The following is a 19718-nucleotide window of genomic DNA, read 5'->3' as shown; positions in this document are numbered from 1 at the left end:
TCTTACACGCCCCCGTCTTTCTACGTTGCCTCTCTTTCTCTGCTTCTCTTTCACACACTCATCTCTCTCTTGTCTATCCGTGTCTGTCTCTCCCGTTCATAGTCTCACCCTTGCCTCTCTTCTCTCCTTCAATCCCTCTCTCAGTTCTGGCCTTTTCTCTCTCTCTCTCTCACTCTCTATCTCTCTGCTTCTCTTCGCTCTCTCTCTCTCTCTCACTCTCTCTCTCTGCTTCTCTTTCTCTCTCTCTCTGCTTCTCTTTTCTCTCTCTCTGCTTCTCTTTTCTCTCTCGCTCTCTCTCTCTCTGCTTCTCTTTTCTCTCTCTCTCTCTCTCTCTTTCTCTCTCTCACTCTCTCTCTCTCTCTGCTTCTCTTTTCTCTCTCTCTCTCTCTCTTTCTCTCTCTCACTCTCTCTCTCTCTGCTTCTCTTTTCTCTCTCTCTCTCTCTCTCTTTTCTCTCTCTCTCGCTCTCTTTTCTCTCTCTCTCTCTCTCTCCCTCTCTCTCTCTCTCCCCCTCTCTCACTCTCCCTCTCTCTCTCTGCTTCTCTTTTCTCTCTCTCACTCTCCCTCTCTCTCACTCTCCCTCTCTCTCGCTCTCTCTCTCTCTCTCTCTCTCTTTCTGCTTCTCTTTTCTCTCTCTCTCGCTCTCTCTCTCTCTCTCTCTCTGCTTCTCTTTTCTCTTGTTCTCTCTCTCTCTCTTTCTGCCTCTTTCTCTGTCTCACTCTTTCTCGTTTGCCTTTCGCTCTGCAGCCTCCTTCCTGCGTATCTGTTTCTTGGCAGTCGGTGCGCTTTCCATAATTAAGAAAAACCGTTGCCTCTCTCAGCTTATTTCCTTTTCCTTACTCTCTCTTCCTTCTTTCACTCGCCCTTTGCCTCCTCCCTCACCCCTCTCTCAGCCTCTCTCTCCCTCCATTCTTTCTCACACTCTCATTTCACGTTACTTTTTTTTGTCTACCCCTAGTCTCTTTGAGGCAGATTTACAAGCCCCTTGCGCCACTTTTGCGTCACTTTTAACATGGGGAAAGTGACGCAAAAGTTGCCCAAAGGACTTGTAAATCTGCCCCTTTATGCTTTCTTTCTCTCGTTTCTCAGTCTTTCTTGTATTCACTTTCTATTTCGAAATATCTGTCTACAAATATATGTTTTCTCCCGTTTCTTATTCCCCATCAATTTCTGGTCTTTTCATTTTAAAACAGGAATAAAGGTGCCCGGAGTGCACCCACTGCTATCTTACCTACATAGTGCCCCTGGGGGACAACGGCCCGCACACTCCCTCATGCCTGAGGTAACCTCTGCAAGAAAAGCCTGTCCAGTTGCTATTAAAGTATGTATACAACCACCACAAAGCAAATACCTGCCCTTTTCTTCAACAATAAAAACCGCTGGCTCTAAACACATACCAGACGGCCATTAAGTAAACAATAAGAAACTCTCGATGCGAGACGGAAAAAGAAAGTCGTTCCAGGCAGGGGACAGGGTTACAGATATATGTGGCAACTCGATAGCGTGATACACAAAATAAATACAGCCAGACGACAGATGCGCGAGATTCACACCCGCAAGAGGGCCGAGTTACAGGAGATTTAAGAGACGTTTCGGAATGCAGAGTGAGAGAGACACTCACGGCTGACCCTGGGCTATGCCCCGGTTACTTACTGTGAGAAGTTGGCCTGATGTGCAGTGCTCACTATTCTAGTGATCACTATATATCAGTCCAAACAACCCTTATTGATGATTGGTTGTAAGTCAACCTTATAGACCAGCTATCCTAGTAGCATGGATACGAGCAGTCTAAGGCTAAGACTCTAGAGGGCGTGTTAAGCCAGCTGTTTTACCATCACATTACCCCTTGAACACCCAGTGAAAGGACACCACACAAGTTGTTATGAAAATAAACAGTGTATTTATTTATAACAAGACTACCCTGGCTCTTTATGAGACAGGGAGCTAAGCACACAACAAAACTCTTACGAAAATACTTTTAAGTTAGCACGTTACACAAATGCCCGAGGGGCACGAAAAACCATATACGCTAAAAGTGGAATGCGAATTACTAGCAGGTAAGTAACAGTTCTAATAGGCTTTGGAATCGCTAGGACTGGACTAGGGAATCGTTAGATTACTACTAGGAGGCCCAGGGGACTCGGGTGCAGAGTGTGCACTCTCACGCGGGATGCGGGACAAAGTCTATGGAAGCTAGAATTCACAAAGTTAGTGTTCACGGGCGAACCCGACCTGGTAGGGAGAAAACGACAGTGGATCCTGACCCTTGGATAGTGAGGCTATGCTGGGACACCGGAGTGCCGAAGTTACCTAGCCCAGGGGCTGCAGCTGCATAGGTCTGAAAAGACGTCGGGGATCTCGTTGCCGGACCAGGAGCCTGGAAGGAAGAAGTTGCTGGCAGGCGACCAGTGAAGGAAAGTTCGATGGATCCAAGCCTGGATCAAGGAAGAAGAAAACCTGAAAGCAGAGGGGACCAAGTTCTTGAATCACTAGCCAGTGATTAAGTGGGCACCAGGATGGCACCGGGCGAAGTCACCGCAGTCAGGTGAGTGGGCACTGCTGGGCTCTGCAGTCTCTCGGACCAGGAGGCGTTGTCGGCGACCAGGATGGAGGTGCGAGCTGTCCCACGAAGGATGAAGTCGGTGGCGTCGAAGTTACCCAGGATTGGGCAACAAGCCTTGACTAATTCAAGCCCACGCGGTGGACTCAAAATGGCGTCTTGAGTGGACCAGGAGGGTCCAGGGTGCTCCTCTTCTGGAAGGGAGCAAGGGCCAGTCTGGAGCAACCAGACCAGCAGCAGAAATGTCGTCGGGCGTCGTCAGGAAGGCCACAAGCCAACGGGCTAGTAGCCAAACAACGCGGTGAGCAGCGGAAAGCAGAAGGGCCCCACGCAGATCGTGGAGATGCTGGGGGGCTGCACTTCGGAGCTGGAGCTGCTCAGAGTCGGGGCTTCTCGGACCCCAAAGCACTCACCAGTAGATTACTCGGCGGGCTTGCTGGAAAGAAGTCGTGCAGTCTTGCAGATGGCCGGTCCCTTGAGGTCTCGTCGCACCCACGGTTCTCAGCTGGGCTGTAGAGGTGGGTAGAGGTCAGAGGTGCCAGGGAAGCCGGTTCTCGTCGAGCTGGGCAGTCGGATTCCGGAGGAAGGACTTACAGCAGACCGCAGTGTTCTTGGATGGTGCCTGCGGATGCAGGGTGACTACTCCTTAGTCACAAGGGAGAAATCTTAGGAAGAAGTCTTGAGTTCCTTTCGCAGAAAGTAGGTTCAGGATTCAAAGATGATCTGATTTGGAAGGGGGCCAGTCTCTACCTTTATCCTGTAAAAAGGGGCTGGCACGCGACTAGGTCCTGCCCTATGGGTGGGACCAGGAGGGGGGTGGTTACACCCACTTCCTTGGCGGGCTTTTCCCCAGCACAGGGTCTGGAGTGACCCTGGAACTGGTTCAAGCCGGCCTATGCACAGTGAGCACCGGGGTGCCACTTGCAGTCACCTTCCTCTAAAGCCCTGCCTACCTACAATACACAAAACCCTGTCTGGGACGGTGCTGGCACCGCCCCTGGCAGGAAACCCTTTGTCCTTATCTCCTGCTCTGGGAGGACTCCCAGCAGCAGGAGGGCAGACTTGTGTCTCGGTGGCAGCATCCATTTTGTGGATGCTAAGGCTCTGTCTGACTTTTAACCGGGTTATAGGTTACAGGCATGTCGTGTCCCTCTAGAAGGGTGGAATGCTAACCCCGTCGCCAGAATTGGCGAGGGGTTAGTATTCCAATTCGTATGACACCTTACTCGACATGTTTTGATAAAGCAATACCAGAGTTGGCACATAACCGCGAGGATTATAATGCACTTAAGAGTATATGGTATGCGATATCATGGAAACGGCTAAGGGATGGATCCCGAAAGCCGCAGACAGGCTCAGCTCATGCTAGAGCACCATCTCACACGATTCCAAGCACTCTGCCTTCAGGATGGTTAAGGCCTGCTATAGGAGTGACTGATAGGAGATCTGTGTGTCCATTTTTAGGGTTAGATATAGGTATACTATATCTAAAGCAAAGGGTGAGTACACCACCTTGCCCCAGCTGTCGTGCAGCCAGTTGTGTCAGTTTTAGTTAGTCAATCCAGGGGTGGCATAATACATGCTTCAGCCCCTGGGAGACTTCTGGGTGCACCTCAGCCCTGGGTACAGGGACTTGGAGAGGGCCCAGTGCCAATTCAGTACCTGAGTACAATTTGGATAGAGAGAACAGCTAGGCTGTGGGTCTGATTAGCAGGCCCACAGCCAGGGAAAGTCGTAAACCAGTGCAGCAAAAAGCAAAAATCTGGGTGATCATAGGATTGCAGACCCTACTCTCCTACACTTACCGGTAATCTTCATTACTCCAAGTCCATGTCTTCCTCGCCACAGTAATATACATATGAGCCTCCGGCTCCACACAGAACTCCAAGTTTAAAAAACATCGCTCTAGTCTCCCCTCCCTCCTCCAAGATGGCCCCCAGTGGCTTCAGCCAATCCCATAAAGGGACACAGAGCAACCAACCCGACCTGCAAAACCAAGCTGTAGACATGAAGCCACCACCAGGGCCGGGAGGGAAGGGAAACTATACTGTGGCGAGGAAGACATGGACTCGGAGTAATGAAGATTACCGGTAAGTAACCGGGGCATTACCTCCTCGTCCTGTCTTCCTCGCCACAGTAATATACATATGAGCCGATACCAAAGCAATCAGCTTCATGTAAGGAAAAACAGACCACACCAACAGTGCAGCGAAAAACATATTTATTATTCAGAGGCAGATCAACAAAAAGTACAACCTCTCAAGGAACCCCCGCAGAAAGAACAGAAGAGGCAAAGGAAACAGAACCCCCACCCCCAACCTGAAGGCGGTAATGGGACATGAAGGTATGTGGGGATGACCAAGTAGCAGCCCTGCAAACATCCTCCATGGACACCCCTTTAAACGAAGCCCATGACACAGCAACAGAACGGGTGGAACGACCCTGAACAGGAAGGGATGGAACCTCAGAAACCGAAGCATACGCCAACAAAATGGCCTCCTTAATCCAACGACTGATCGTGGAGAGGGATGGCTTCAGGCCTTGACGAGACAAACCATAATTCACAAACAAGTTGTCCACCTTACAAAAAGAAGAAGTGCGAGATAAATAAATCAATAAGGCACGACGAACATCCAAGAGGTGCAAAAGAGATTCCTCAGCCGAGGAAGGATCAGGACAAAGAACAGGAAGAACCACCTCAGCAGACCTGTGAAAATAAGAATCCACTTTAGGAACAAACGTAGGATGAGGGCGCAAGACCACACGGTCTGACAAAACCAACAAAAATGTGGCAGAACGAAGGAAAGCACCCAACTCACCCATACGCCTGGCAGAAGCAATTGCCACCAGAAAAACCACCTTGAGAGTCAAAAACCTCAAGTCCACCGAATCCAAAGGTTCGAAAGGAGCCAACTGCAAGGAAGGCAAAACCAAAGGAAGGTCCCAAGGAGGAGGACACATGATAGGACGGGGGCGTTGGAAAGAGAGAGACTTAAAAAGTCTAGCAACCAACGGAGAAATAGAAACCAAAGGGAGGACATGAAAAGCCCTAATGGCGGCCCACTGAGCCCGAAGAGTCGAAATGGCCAAGCCCAACACAAACCCATCATTCAAAAAATCCAAAATGCGAGCCGGGTCCAAAGAATCCACTGACAGATCGTGACCCACACACCAAGAAGCAAAATTATCCCAGTGCTTTGCGTAGGATTTCAGAGTAGAAGGCCTCCGAGATTGCTGAATGACACCAGCCACAGCCACCGAACAACCACGCCGCATCAAAGAATCCCTCTCAAGAGCCAGGCCCGCAGACTCATGGAACGGAACACAGGCAGAGGAAGAAGAGGACCCATCAGAGGATAAGGCACGAATGGCAAGGCCCATCCCGGAGAGACAGCCAATTCCAACCGTAGGGGAAACCAAGGGCGACGCTTCCAAGACGGAGCAATCAGAAGCACAAAGGACCCCTCCCTCTTGATTTTCTGCAACACAGCCGGAATCAGGGGAACAGGTGGAAACGCATACAACAGACCTCTCGGCCAAAGGAACGAAAGAGCGTCCACTCTCCAGGCATCCCGGCAAGGCATAATCGTGCAAAAGCATCGGATCTGGGCATTGTCCTGGGAGGCAAATAGGTCCACAATTGGACAGCCAAACATCACCTGCAACCTCCTGAACATCCACCGTGTGAGGGACAAGGACCCCATGGAAGGAAACACCCGGCTCAGACAATCCGCCACAGAATTCTCCGTGCCAGGCAGGTAAATGGCAGACAGGGATTCCAGATGTATCTCCGCCCAAAAACAAATCCGAAGGGCCAGGCAACTGAGGGAGCGAACCCTGCACCCCCCTTGACGGTTCACATAAGACATCACCACCTGATTGTCCGTTCGGATCTGCACATGGTGACCCTGAACAAGATCCGAGAAAGCCAATAGACCCAGAAAGACGGCCTTTAGCTCCTTGTAGTTGGAGGAACATGACAACACCGACTGAGGCCAAACCCCCTGAGTCGTCGAATCCCCCAGGGTAGCACTCCAACCCAGTAGGCTGGCATCGGTAGTAACCACGCGGGTGGGAACAATCAGAAAGGGGCAGCCCGTGGAGAGATGATCCTCGACCGGCCACCAATTCAGGACCACCCGAACCTCCTCCGACACAGGAACCAAAACACTCATATCGAGGGAACAGGGGTCCCAATGCGACAATATGTGGGACACCGCCGGGTACATGTGGAGGCGAGCCCACGGCACCGTCACCAAAGACGCCGACATCAGGCCCTGAACCCGCAACCACAGGCTCACAGGATGAGAAGGCCCCAACAACAGGGAACGAACTGCAGACATCAGGGACAGAATCCGGGGAGGGGGCAGGAACACCATCCCCAAATGAGTCTTGAACAGAGCCCCAATGAAAGGCAATTCCTGTGCAGGAACCAGGGAGGACTTCGGTACATTCACGAGGAACCCGTGATGCTCCAGGACATGGCACACCCTCTGGACATGCAACTCCGCCTTAGAAAGAGAAGAAGCAGAAATTAAAATGTCGTCCAGATAAGGAAAAACACAAATGCCCTCCCCATGTAAATGTCCAATAAGAGGAGCCAGAACCTTAGTACAAATTCTGGGCGAAGAGCAGAGGCCAAAAGGTAATAACTGGAACTGATAATGACGACCCAGGATGCAGAAACGGAGAAACCTCTGAGAATCCGGGTGAACGGGCACATGCAGATAAGCATCTTTCAAGTCTATGGAGGCCAGAAAATCTCCCCGAGAGATCAGAGGAAGGATCACCGGAAGGGAGACCATCTTGAAGGACTGATGAGGCACGAAAGTATTTACCCATTGCAAATCCATCACAGGCCTGAGATCCCCTGTGCGTTTTGTCACCAGAAAGAGGATGGAATAGACCCCCAACCCCAACTGATCTTCGGGCACGGGAACCACGGCCCCCTTCTGAACAAGGGACTCCACACCCTCCAAAAGAGCCAAGCGCTTCAAAGCGTCTCTGGGACAAGGAGTGGTCCTGAAATAGTCTGGGGGAGTCCGGGAAAACCCAAGACGAACACCTTCCGACACCACCTGCAGCACCCACTGATCTGACACAGTCTCGCGCCAAGAATCCATGAAGCAAGTGAGGCGACCCCCAACCGGACCGATACCAGGAGCGATCCAGTCAGGACTTGGAAGCGGGAGTGGAGGTGGAAGAAGCACCGGAGAACCGGGATTTATCAAAGGAAGGAGCACCCCGGCCACGCCCCCTTCCCCGAAAGGGCTGACCAGCACGACCCCTCCTAGACGTACCAAAAGCCCTCTGAGAACCAAAGGAACGGAAGCGACCAGGCCGCTCAGGAGCAAGGAGCTTACGGTCCTCCTCCGTCTCCTTCACCATCTCATCCAAAGGTGAACCAAAAAGCTTAACCCCTGAAAAAGGGATTTTCATCAGGAGACTCTTCTGCGCAGCATCTGCCTTCCAGGAGCGAAGCCACAATTGACGCCTGGCAGCCACAGAGGACCCAGCCGCAGAAGCAGCCGCCCCCAACGAATCAAAAGACACATCCGAAAGGAGGCGAACCTGCTGCTACATCATCGCCAGGGTAGAAGAGACATCCTCACCCTGGTCCAACAATTCCGATAGAGACTGAAAATCCTTAAGCAAGGACTGGATCGTGTAAGATGAATAGGCAGCCGCCCGAATGGAAAAATTGGCAGCCGCAAAAGTGCGCTTCACAGCCCCATCAACCTTCCGATCAACAGGGTCAGCAGGAGAAGAATCCATAGAGACCGCAGACCCATGACATGACACACTGGCCATCAATGAATCCACCTTGACAGAAGAAGGATATTTGACAGAGAAGTCCTGCAGAGGATATCGTTTATTCAGGAAACGAGGAAATGAACCCTTGTCCACATCCTTCCATTCAGACTCCAACACCTTCAACACGGAAGAATGAAGAGGCAATTAATCAGGCTCAGGACGCTGATATTGCGAAAACAAATCATCCTCCACAGGAACCACAGATTCAGGGAAAACCAAGTTCCTGCGTATGTGACAAAGGACCTCCTTAAGGTCGGCCCCTTGTACAAAATGACCTTTGACATTAACCTCCTCCTCAGCGTCAGAATCAACAGCAGGAGCATCATCAACACGTGCTCTCTTGTCAGGAGGAACAGGAGCCCTGTCATGCAATGCAGCAGCAACGGCAGAATCGATCATTTTCTGCAACAAAACCATAGAAGGAACAGACATCCCTGAACCCAAGGCCTCCAAAGAGTCAGGAACAGACACATCGGAAGAACCGTCCTCCATTACACCAGCCACGAGCAAAATGCAACAGCAAGCGACAGAAACACACCTGAATCCAATAAATAGTCATCAGGTTGCTAAGTAACCACAGACACACCCCCTGACACGCCCCCACAGGAAGGATAAATATCCGGAAGAAATGCGAGCCAACTCTAAAGAGGCCCCCGACAACCAAGGAGTCCAGAGGAGGAACCCACAAGTAACCCAGCCAAGACCCCAGGTAAGAGTAAAAGAAACACCCGACCGCGTAGAGCCGCAGCATCCGGACTCGCGGACGGGAAGGTCAGAGACACCGCACAAGCAGGCCCACGCACCTGCAACACGCGTGCAAGAAAAAACCGCCTCACCTGCAAACACGCCTCCAGAGCAAGCGCCGGCAAGAAGGCAAAACGTCCGACCGCGCGGAGTCCCACAAGCAGGACGCGCGGTCGGAAACGGGGAACACGCACCATAACTCTCCACCCGCTAAGCAGGAAAACAGAGGCGCGGCCCCTCGAAGTGGGAACACAAACTGAACCCGCACAAACAAGCACCCAAGTCCGCTCAGCAGGACACGGTGCCGGGCAAAAGAAAGGGGGAATAAAAACAAATTTAAACATACAACTAACTTCCCCCCAACCAAATACCAAGGCTAAAAAGCGGCTGCTTAAGCAAGACCCCAGCCACACTCACCTGACCAGCAGGGAACACAGCACTCGGAGAAGTGCAGAAAAAAAGAACAGGTCGGGTTGGTTTCTCTGTGTCCCTTTATGGGATTGGCTGAAGCCACTGGGGGCCATCTTGGAGGAGGGAGGGGAGACTAGAGCAATGTTTTTTAAACTTGGAGTTCTGTGTGGAGACGGAGGCTCATATGTATATTACTGTGGCGAGGAAGACAGGACGAGGAGGTAATGTGGACCTACTTATAATAATCCCCGCTTCAGCGTTTGTCCAAGAATTGTGTGATTCAGGGAACACCTCTTTACCTCCCTGTGACTTGGACTGTAAACGTGATTTATCTTAAAACATCTGTAAATTCCCCTAAATACGTCTCTCTGCACATCCTTAATTTTGAAATCCTCGCCGGGGCCCACGGTACAGTGTTGTAAGCAGGGCTTAATTTGAGCCAGTGGTTGTGTGTAACCCCTTCAATATTTCTCCAAGGTGCCTCAGGTTGAATCGGGAGCAGTGTAATTCTAGATGGACCTTGGGGCTCCCCGCTCGACTTGTCTCAATTTAAGAAGTTAAATGTGACAATTTCAAATTCCACTAATTTAGAACAAATTTAGTCCTACATGAACGACAATGAGGTCTTGACCTTAGAGGTTTTAGGAGATTTAGGCATACATAAGTTATCAATGTGACTGAGCACTTGCAGTCCCAGTTGCCTCTCCCTCAGATCCTAACCGCCCAGCTCTTTGTGAGTGCCCTTCAATTTCCACTCAACGCATTATCAAACTTATAAAAATAATCAAGTCCTGCCCCACTAAAGTGTTGCACAATATAGCCCATTCTATTGCACTTTCACTGGCTTTAATGCTCAACAACTTTATACAATCTGATTGTTTTCCTGCAGAATGGAAAAAGGCCTCCACTGTGCTGCTTCTTAAAAAGCCAACTCTTGGCCCTTTAAAGGAAAAGAACTATTGGGGCATATTACCAAGGAATAGCGATATTTATCGCAAAATGCGCTTAGCGCTGACTATCGCTGGCTATGTTAGCGGTGAAAACATGCTACTAGCAACGTTTTTCTCCATTGTGCTAAAATATCCAGTGATAGCGGCGAAATGCGTGAATATCGCTAAGAATACAGCGATATTCACGCATTAGCGACGATATGCTCTTAGCCATGTTATCCACCTCACATTGGATAACATGGCTAAGAACTGGTCTGAGAAGGCGTTACTTTTCAGCGATGTTCACGCTTAGCGCAAATATTTCCATCGCTACGCCTGCCTTGCTAATAGGCGAAAGCGACGTTAGCGACTGTTTTCGGTCGCTAACTGGTTGGGTACGCCCACTCTGCATGTCATTAGCGATAAACATCGCTGACATGCAAAGCGGCCCCCAAACCGCTCGCTATCGCCTAAAAGCTGTCGCTAACATCAGTTAGCGACAGCTTGCTAATAGGGCGATAGAATTATCTCTGCTTAGCGGCCGAAAACGGCCGCTAAAGCGGCGATAATTGTCTATCGCCCTGTTTGATAATATGCCCCTCTTGTCCGATATCGAGACTTCCTATTCTAGTGAAAGCACTAGAAAGACATCAAACATCTATCTTTCTACATTTTTGGACCAGAATGGCATTCTGGCGAGAGCACAGTTCGGCTTCAGGAAATCCCACAGTACTGAAACTGTGCTGATATCATTTTATGTGGAGGTCAGGGGCATCTTGGACCATGGAGGCAAGGCTGCGGCCTCCTTTTGGACCTATCAGCAGCCTTTGACACGGTAAGTCATGGGATGCTGAAACACCGGTTGACGGAGATAAGTGTTCAACGCTCTGCCTTCAAGCTACTCTGCCCCTTTCTGGATGAAAGTTAGCAAACTTTCAACATGGGAGATTTTAGCTCCAAGCCTTTCATCTTACCCTGTGGTGTCCCACAAGAGTCTTCATTAAGCCCTGACTAATTTAATATAGGTGGCTCCTCTTTTGGAACTGATAAGGTCGTACGACTTCTCCACAGTTTCCTACGCCAGCGATACCCAAATTGTGGCATCCATAAACAACGATACAGAAGAGGTAGCTTCTCGATTTAACAAATGCATGGGTGCAATCGTCATCTGTCTTAATTAAAATTCTTAAAAGTCTGTGGATCTCTTCTTTGGATGAGATACCTGCTTTTGGAATAGAACTTGGTGGCAACAATCCCATGGCTCTCTACGCAGTAGCCAAAACAAGGAACTTTGGAATTCTTTTTGATTCTACTCTCTCTTTTAGAGCTCAGGCTATTCAATTTATCTCCTCATGATTTCTTGTTCTAAAAAATCTGAGGAAAATTCTTCCTTTCCTACCGTTCGACTTACAGAAAACAGTGGTCATCTCACCTTCGTTATCAAAGTTAGACTACTGCAATGGCCTCTATGTTGGAACACAACAGGGTATCTTGAGAAGACTTCAGAGACTGCAAAATGCAGAAGTCGGGGGTTCTGAAAAATATTAATAAGTTCAAACCATTCTCTGAAGCCAGGGAAGATCAATGGCTACCCCTCAAAAAGAGAGGTCACAGTCGCGATTTCATTAGACACAAATTCTCCTGGTAGATTTCAAATACATCGCTTCGCTCAGCTACAGCTCAGAAAGAAGTGTCTGTCCTTTCTATTTAGAAAGTCTCTTGGGGTGGTAGAAACTTCTCCTATGCTACCTCCTGTCTCTGGAATAAAATCCCAGAGCATTTGCAGAACCAATCCAACTTCCCTGCTTTCAGAAAATCAGTTAAAACCTGGTTGTTTCCTCTTCCCCTTTAGATTTGTTTTGCACAGTTTTCTCCTTCATACAATAGGCAGTGCCAAGACACCCCTTGGCATGCTTTGCAACATTTAAATCAAAACACATCAATATATTCAGATTCTATTAGCCAATATGTCAGTATTTAACCCCTTAGCTGCGGCTGCGATTTCGCGGCAGTACGGCGGTTCCGCGAAATGAGCGGGGCCGCGTCGGCCGTTGGACCTTCGCAGCACCAGCGAGGTAGTGCTCGCGACTGCCAACGGCCGACGGCAGCAGGGAAAGGGGTTAAGACTCAGTTAAAGTAAAGAATCAATAAAGAACTCAGTAAAGTTCATATCTTCAGACTACAAAGTATAAATGAAACAGAAATCCAGCATGACTTCCCCTTCTAAAGTGAGGGGAAAAGGGATTTTCTCACATCAAGAAATCACACTCATTTATAGCTTTCTAAACAAAGGATTTCCTACATTCAGTACAGTAGTACAAGGTTACCAGATTCAGAACCAATCAGAATGAAGCAAAAGTGACACATTTGCATTTAGATACAATCAACAGGTTTTTCATAATTCCACTGCATGGAGTTTCTCATACGCAATTGTCTACATATGGAAAAGTAAAAGTTACAAAATATGCAATTCTGCGTGGGAGAGCAGAGTTTGACCTTGATCAGGAACGTTTTATTCAGACCAGTCTGTGAAAGTTGTGGTCTTTCTTTGTAAGCCACATTTGAACTTTATTCTAGTGAGACATGAAATGCTTGTCTATTAAATCAATCAACCAATCCGCAGCATTTGTTAAGCACAACACTGTCACCCCTGGGGGTATCTGGTGCTGTGTCTCCGTCGACGAGCATGTCTTGAGTCTCTCGCTGAAGTCTGTCACAGAGGGGGCTGTACGGAGCTGGAGAGGAAGGTCATTCCATGCCTTTGCGGTGATGTAGGAGAAGTAGCAGCCATCACTGTGACGAATGCGGGGGATGTGAGCAAGGGTGAGTGAGGAGGAGCACAGGTGTCAGGAAAGTTGCTGGAAGTTCAGTTGATGGTTAATGTAGGCAGGTCCTCGGTGGTGGAGGGCTTTGTAGGCGTGTGTGAGGATCTTGAAAGGCATCTCGTCTAGATAGGGAGCCAGTAGAGGTCTCTCAGGTGGGAGGGTGATGTGAGTTAATTTGGGGAGGTCCAGAATGAGTCCGGTTGTGGCATACTGTATGGTCTGGAGTTTTCTGAGGAGCTGGGTGGAAATGCTGGCATATATGGAGATTGCTTTCGTCAAGGCGGTTGGTAATGAGGGCCTGAGTGATGGTCTTTTTGTTGTTAGATTTGGGGGTCTATAGTTGGCAGAGGTAGGTACATTTGACCAAATAGGGACCCTTGCGTCTAGTCAGGGCAAGGGGCTACACTCCTAAAATAACCCCTGCTCACCCCCTTGGTAGCTTGGCACGAGCAGGCAGGCTTATCTCAGAAGCAGGGTGAAAAGTATTTGTGAACAAATGCAGTAATACAGTGACAACACTACAGATGGACACGACACAGGTTGTATTATAAAAATAAGTATTTTTATATAAACTTAACACAAGACCAGAAACGACAAACATCCACAATACTGTACTTTAGAACAGCTTAGTTCACTTTAGATGGTAAATGCAACACTTTACGTTCAATGTACCTTTGGATGCGTAACGTAATACAAACAAAAGAGTTGCAGGGAAGGTGATGGGTTGGTTCCTTACACGCAAGAAAGGGGCTGCGTCGGTTCCTTACTCTGGGGGAGGTGATGCGTCGGTTCCCTACTGCTGCGCAGGGGACTGTGATGCGTCAGTTCCATCCCAGAGGGGGGTGATGCGTCAGTTCTTCTCCACGTGGGGAGGTGATACGTCTGTTTCTTACTGTGCTTCTGTGGCTATGCGACCCACAGAGCCACAATGCAATGACCATCCGGTGCACTGCAACAAAAATGGCGTCTTCTTCTTGATGCTACAACAAAGGGGCGATGCGTGTTAAAAGAAACACCCGACCGCGTAGAGCCGCAGCATCCGGACTCGCGGACGGGAAGGTCAGAGACACCGCACAAGCAGGCCCACGCACCTGCAACACGCGTGCAAGAAAAAAACGCCTCACCGGCAAACACGCCTCCAGAGCAAGCGCCGGCAAGAAGGCAAAACGTCCGACCGCGCGGAGTCCCACAAGCAGGACGCGCGGTCGGAAACGGGGAACACGCACCATAACTCTCCACCCGCTAAGCAGGAAAACAGAGGCGCGGCCCCTCGAAGTGGGAACACAAACTGAACCCGCACAAACAAGCACCCAAGTCCGCTCAGCAGGACACGGTGCCGGGCAAAAGAAAGGGGGAATAAAAACAAATTTAAACATACAACTAACTTCCCCCCAACCAAATACCAAGGCTAAAAAGCGGCTGCTTAAGCAAGACCCCAGCCACACTCACCTGGCCAGCAGGGAACACAGCACTCGGAGAAGTGCAGAAAAAAAGAACAGGTCGGGTTGGTTTCTCTGTGTCCCTTTATGGGATTGGCTGAAGCCACTGGGGGCCACTGATTGAGTGCTTTGTGGTGTCCTGAGGCGGAAAGCCGGGACTGTGGAAATTTGCATGTACTTGTGGAACTGTTTGCTTGCACATTCACCCACATTACATCGTTTTTAAAAAATTGTAATTGCGCCGATTTTTAATTAGTTTTCACTTGTGGTGTAACTGGCATTTGATTCCTGACTCGTAAGGGATCCCCGTTACCCTCCCGCTGTAAACGCCGACCCAGTAGCAGAGTTATTGACTACCTGGGGACCGCGTTTTAGGCGCCGCCATCTTGGGTGAGGGAAACAGCAAACGAGCAGACTAGTGCTCGGAACATCCCGCCCTCGCAGCTACAAAAGGAAGTAGGAATTCACAAGCACAGACTGATTGAGTGCTTTGTGGTGTCCTGAGGCGGAAAGCCGGGACTGTGGAAATTTGCATGTACTTGTGGAACTGTTTGCTTGCACATTCACCCACATTACATCGTTTTTAAAAAATTGTAATTGCGCCGATTTTTAATTAGTTTTCACTTGTGGTGTAACTGGCATTTGATTCCTGACTCGTAAGGGATCCCCGTTACCCTCCCGCTGTAAACGCCGACCCAGTAGCAGAGTTATTGACTACCTGGGGACCGCGTTTTAGGCGCCGCCATCTTGGGTGAGGGAAACAGCAAACGAGCAGACTAGTGCTCGGAACATCCCGCCCTCGCAGCTACAAAAGGAAGTAGGAATTCACAAGCACAGACTGATTGAGTGCTTTGTGGTGTCCTGAGGCGGAAAGCCGGGACTGTGGAAATTTGCATGTACTTGTGGAACTGTTTGCTTGCACATTCACCCACATTACATCGTTTTTAAAAAATTGTAATTGCGCCGATTTTTAATTAGTTTTCACTTGTGGTGTAACTGGCATTTGATTCCTGACTCGTAAGGGATCCCCGTTACCCTCCCGCTGTAAACGCCGACCCAGTAGCAGAGTTATTGACTACCTGGGGACCGCGTTTTAGGCGCCGCCATCTTGGGTGAGGGAAACAGCAAACGAGCAGACTAGTGCTCGGAACATCCCGCCCTCGCAGCTACAAAAGGAAGTAGGAATTCACAAGCACAGACTGATTGAGTGCTTTGTGGTGTCCTGAGGCGGAAAGCCGGGACTGTGGAAATTTGCATGTACTTGTGGAACTGTTTGCTTGCACATTCACCCACATTACATCGTTTTTAAAAAATTGTAATTGCGCGGATTTTTAATTAGTTTTCACTTGTGGTGTAACTGGCATTTGATTCCTGACTCGTAAGGGATCCCCGTTACCCTCCCGCTGTAAACGCCGACCCAGTAGCAGAGTTATTGACTACCTGGGGACCGCGTTTTAGGCGCCGCCATCTTGGGTGAGGGAAACAGCAAACGAGCAGACTAGTGCTCGGAACATCCCGCCCTCGCAGCTACAAAAGGAAGTAGGAATTCACAAGCACAGACTGATTGAGTGCTTTGTGGTGTCCTGAGGCGGAAAGCCGGGACTGTGGAAATTTGCATGTACTTGTGGAACTGTTTGCTTGCACATTCACCCACATTACATCGTTTTTAAAAAATTGTAATTGCGCCGATTTTTAATTAGTTTTCACTTGTGGTGTAACTGGCATTTGATTCCTGACTCGTAAGGGATCCCCGTTACCCTCCCGCTGTAAACGCCGACCCAGTAGCAGAGTTATTGACTACCTGGGGACCGCGTTTTAGGCGCCGCCATCTTGGGTGAGGGAAACAGCAAACGAGCAGACTAGTGCTCGGAACATCCCGCCCTCGCAGCTACAAAAGGAAGTAGGAATTCACAAGCACAGACTGATTGAGTGCTTTGTGGTGTCCTGAGGCGGAAAGCCGGGACTGTGGAAATTTGCATGTACTTGTGGAACTGTTTGCTTGCACATTCACCCACATTACATCGTTTTTAAAAAATTGTAATTGCGCCGATTTTTAATTAGTTTTCACTTGTGGTGTAACTGGCATTTGATTCCTGACTCGTAAGGGATCCCCGTTACCCTCCCGCTGTAAACGCCGACCCAGTAGCAGAGTTATTGACTACCTGGGGACCGCGTTTTAGGCGCCGCCATCTTGGGTGAGGGAAACAGCAAACGAGCAGACTAGTGCTCGGAACATCCCGCCCTCGCAGCTACAAAAGGAAGTAGGAATTCACAAGCACAGACTGATTGAGTGCTTTGTGGTGTCCTGAGGCGGAAAGCCGGGACTGTGGAAATTTGCATGTACTTGTGGAACTGTTTGCTTGCACATTCACCCACATTACATCGTTTTTAAAAAATTGTAATTGCGCCGATTTTTAATTAGTTTTCACTTGTGGTGTAACTGGCATTTGATTCCTGACTCGTAAGGGATCCCCGTTACCCTCCCGCTGTAAACGCCGACCCAGTAGCAGAGTTATTGACTACCTGGGGACCGCGTTTTAGGCGCCGCCATCTTGGGTGAGGGAAACAGCAAACGAGCAGACTAGTGCTCGGAACATCCCGCCCTCGCAGCTACAAAAGGAAGTAGGAATTCACAAGCACAGACTGATTGAGTGCTTTGTGGTGTCCTGAGGCGGAAAGCCGGGACTGTGGAAATTTGCATGTACTTGTGGAACTGTTTGCTTGCACATTCACCCACATTACATCGTTTTTAAAAAATTGTAATTGCGCCGATTTTTAATTAGTTTTCACTTGTGGTGTAACTGGCATTTGATTCCTGACTCGTAAGGGATCCCCGTTACCCTCCCGCTGTAAACGCCGACCCAGTAGCAGAGTTATTGACTACCTGGGGACCGCGTTTTAGGCGCCGCCATCTTGGGTGAGGGAAACAGCAAACGAGCAGACTAGTGCTCGGAACATCCCGCCCTCGCAGCTACAAAAGGAAGTAGGAATTCACAAGCACAGACTGATTGAGTGCTTTGTGGTGTCCTGAGGCGGAAAGCCGGGACTGTGGAAATTTGCATGTACTTGTGGAACTGTTTGCTTGCACATTCACCCACATTACATCGTTTTTAAAAAATTGTAATTGCGCCGATTTTTAATTAGTTTTCACTTGTGGTGTAACTGGCATTTGATTCCTGACTCGTAAGGGATCCCCGTTACCCTCCCGCTGTAAACGCCGACCCAGTAGCAGAGTTATTGACTACCTGGGGACCGCGTTTTAGGCGCCGCCATCTTGGGTGAGGGAAACAGCAAACGAGCAGACTAGTGCTCGGAACATCCCGCCCTCGCAGCTACAAAATGGGACCACCCTCCAAGGAGCGCAGCGGATGGGCGCAGCGGGCGCGCCCAAGGCGCGCCGAAGGTAAGCCAAAGGTAGGCCCGTCTGTGCCCGTCCGTGCACAGACCGGGCATAGGGCTGGAAACGCTGTCAGCACTAGACCCTTCATTACCTACAGCAGTCAGGAGCTATTGGCTATCGGTAGATCTGCTACGACCTGCTGCTGTAAACTTGACATGGCGACACTAAATGGCACAATAAATTGCTGTCAATGCCATATAGTGTTCTATCCGAAGCAGATTGCTGCTTATGCAAATAATAATGCTGTTCTAAAAGGGGCACTGATCAATGCTAGATCCCTATCTAAACACGCACTTGACATATATGATACCATTGTAGAAGAAAATCTTGATTGCCTGTTCGTCACTGAGACGTGGCTAAAATCATGGTCTACGCCAGACATAGTGCAAGCACTCCCCCTGGGATATCAGATCCAAAGAATAGACAGGGAGGAGATTCGGGGGGGTGGAATAGCAATAATATATAGAGATTCCCTCAACTGCACCACAACGAAACTTCAAGAGCTTAAGGACGCGGAAGGGATGTGCTTTTTACTTAAACTCACAGACTCTTTTACCTTTGCTGGTGCTCTAATCTATCGCCCCCCTGGCCCCTGCAAAAGCTTTCTAGAAAGCATAGGAGAGGCACTGAGCCCCCTGGCGACGCGCTTCTCCAATTTCACTGTATTAGGGGATATCAATATCCATCTTGACTCACCTATGGATACCTCAGCAATTGCCTTTAGGGACACCATGGACGTATTGGGCCTTACTATATGCGTCACACAGCCCACACATGAGGCGGGGCACACGATTGACTGCATATCAACTAACCTGCAAGACATTCAAATCAAATCCCATAAAATCCTAACCTGGACAGATCATACATTAATTCCATTTGTACTACCATTTAAAATGCCTAGAAATAATAAACTGGCAGGGAAAACTGTACACAGCAGTCAATTAGAATGGAAAGACGCCATGAAACATCCAGAACTGCTTAACATAGCAAAAGAACACGAACCTTCATGGTCAGGACATCCTGAAGCTGATAATGACAACTTCAGGAAATGGATGTCAGACTTGAAAGCAACAGCAGCCCCGACCAACCGTAAACCTAGACCAACGGCTAAAAAACAATCAGCACCATGGTTTAACCCCATGTTAAAAATAAAACAAGGAGAGGTGCGTAGAGCCGAACGCAGATGGAGAACTAACTACTGCGTTGAAGACAGGAATAACTACAAATCCACCAGATGCGCATATCATGCTCTGATTAAACAAGCCAAAACCAACTTTTACACCTCGGAAGTAGAAAATGCCAGAAACAAACAAAAAACTATTTTTAAAATTGTCAATAGTTTTAATAAACCCAAAATATTAGAACAAGAAATCCCGCCTTCGGAACAACTATGCAATACCATCGCAGACTACTTTGAAAACAAGGTATTAGCACTCACCAAGGATTTCATCACCTCTGAAGTTAGGGTAAATGAGGAAAACGTGGAAAGGGACAGACTGGAAACTTTCCTTCCCATTAGCTTGGACGAGACCCATAAGGCTATCTTAGCGGCCAAGTCAGGTTCCCCGTTTGACCCATGTCCTCCCGCACTGCTACA

This window comes from Lissotriton helveticus, chromosome 7, assembly GCF_964261635.1.
Source record: "Lissotriton helveticus chromosome 7, aLisHel1.1, whole genome shotgun sequence".
In the NCBI taxonomy this organism is placed as follows: Eukaryota; Metazoa; Chordata; class Amphibia; order Caudata; family Salamandridae; genus Lissotriton; species Lissotriton helveticus.
This window is presented reverse-complemented; position numbering follows the sequence as displayed.